The 2,418-nt window shown below is 34.0% G+C and overlaps 1 long non-coding RNA gene across 1 annotated transcript; it reads left to right on the forward strand.

Moving 5' to 3' along the window:
* The first annotated feature begins 457 nt into the window (after positions 1–457).
* LOC131158008 (uncharacterized) lies at positions 458–2,040 on the forward strand. The gene is made up of 2 exons (XR_009137374.1): positions 458–1,080; positions 1,157–2,040. It is a non-coding gene; the product is annotated as an uncharacterized LOC131158008 (long non-coding RNA).
* The last annotated feature ends 378 nt before the right edge of the window (positions 2,041–2,418 follow it).

Below are 2,418 nucleotides of genomic sequence, written 5' to 3' on the forward strand. Positions count from 1 at the left end.
TTTATTCAAGTAGAAGTTCAAATTTACCTTATATTCATTCATATTGGCCTTTTTGACTGTTAATTGCTATCCCACTCACGCAATCATTCCTGCTTTCATCCACGGCTTCAAACCCGTGATTTGAATTTTCTAATTTTGTAAATTAATAAAGTCAAAGAAGGCAATTTTAAGACAATTTCAAATTACTGCTATACTATAGTAGTAACCTCCTCCTATAATAATTTCAAATTATTATAATGTGATTTAGCAGTGTCACAACGTAAGCATTAAAACCGACAATTTTTCTCCTTTCAAATTATTATTTAATATTGTATTATAAAATAAAATTAAAATTTAAAAAAAAAAACTCAAAATGATCTCCTGTAAAATAATAGAATACAAAAAATAGAGAGAGTGAGAAGAGAATTCGGTCAATTATTGGTTTTTTTACTTTTATGTTTTCAGTAAATAATTTATTTAATAAATAAATAAATAAATATTTATAAAAAGTTAATGTGAGAAATTAGAAAGATGAGCCGAAAGGAGGAATCCCTTACAACACGACAGATGTAGATATGGATATATAAGTAAAGAAATATGGGGAGTGGGAGTGGTTGAGGACGAAGAAAAGACCAAGGCATGAAAAGTGGAACCCCCACGCCTTTTACGGTGGTCATTTTACGAAGCCCCCGTAAGATTCATTTAGGCTTTAGGGTTTTTTCAAATCAGCGGTCAGAATTGCTCCTCCCCCTTCTATTTAAACACTAGCTTGGGTTGGGCTAAACCAAAACGCATGGAGGGTTATGCGCATCTATCTTCACTCCGTTCTTCAACAATTCAAGGTTTGACATCGTTTCAGATCTCGATCTACGGCAGTTGTAAAGGTTCTGATGGAAAGTAGAGGGAGAGTAGAGAAGCATCGGAAGCGTTTGGATTGGGAGTGATGGGAAAGGCCCTCCACAAAATATTAGAGATCCCCTTTCCTATTCCTCCCATACCGAAGGTTTCCGATCTCTCCTCCCTTATCTTCTCTCTCAGCAGATTCTTCCAGTCTCGCGGATCTGGATCTCTAGGTTCCTATCTGCTTCAGCGATTTTCCCGGTATGATATCTCAGATCTAATTCATTCGAAGCTTTATTTTTCATATCTAGACCTAGTCACCAAACTGATCTAGCAGGCCGTGATGCCTAATCCTCCGCCACCGGCCCAGCCGCAGCGGGATTTGGCGGCGGGCGCGTCCGAAGCAGGTGGCTCTGGCGATGGAGCGGCTAGCGCAGGCTGCCTGCCTTATCGCCCACTACGTTCTCGAAGCCCTCCTCTCAGCGCAGCCTCTCCTCCCTCCCAACAAAGTCTTAAATATGATTACCGCAGAGGAGGCGTTCATGCCGAAGCAACTTCAGGACCTTCGCCACTTTAGTAATTTCATGTTTTTTATGTTATAATAATAATAATAATAATTTTTTTAAAAAAAAAGTTTAATAAAAAATTAAATAATATAATAATATTTTAATACATTTCTAAATAATTATAAGAGTCTTTTAAAATAATTATAAGTAATTCATGTAATTATAAAGTATTCTGAAATAATTTAAAAAAAATATATTTTAATTTATTTTTTTCTCTCCATTCATTATTTTATTTTATTATTTTTTAAAGTCTTTTTTATGTTTATAATATACAAATTTCTAACAACAAAATATTACAATTATATATTTATATATATGTTTATAGATAATATATATTAAATTTAATAAGTGTTCAACTTTTTGTATATTATATAGTAAAATATTTAAATTTACTCAAATTTTAAAATATCCACGATATATTATAACATAATATTATTATTATTTTTTGGATTATGCATTGAGTATTCATGCGTCCATTTTACGGTTCACGTGACTAATCTTACATTCCTTGAAATTGATCACACAACTTCAAAGGGAAGGTAAATTCAAAAGTTACGAAAACAAGTTTGAAAGGATTTAAACGACCTTATAAGAAGTATTCTGTAATTCATACTATCATTTGAACCACATCGTAATATAATTTTATTATTGTTAATATGCAATATGTAAATAGCCCCAAACAACTTCATCAAGAAACTCCGCATCTGATTATCCGGGACAGCGAATCAAGGGAAAGGTCGTCGTTCCTGTAATGGGGGATAGGGTCCAATTAGGGCTAGTCTTTGGTCGGAGCTCGCCATGAAAAAATAAATAAAAAGCTCCATCCATTCAACATTTTAATTGAAGGTGGGTCCATGAAAGAAAAAAGTATAAAAGAAGAGGGGAGGGGAGGGGAGGGTGATTACGAGGTTTGCCTAGCTAGGCCCGACAAAACAGGTTCCTTGTGACCCGTTAAGACGAGTTTGTGTCCATGAAAGACATGCCATTTTTGAAAATTATAACTTGAAATAACTTGAAATGTTCCTTAATTATC

The sequence above is a fragment of the Malania oleifera genome, chromosome 1 (genome assembly GCF_029873635.1).
Source record: "Malania oleifera isolate guangnan ecotype guangnan chromosome 1, ASM2987363v1, whole genome shotgun sequence".
In the NCBI taxonomy this organism is placed as follows: domain Eukaryota; kingdom Viridiplantae; phylum Streptophyta; class Magnoliopsida; order Santalales; family Ximeniaceae; genus Malania; species Malania oleifera.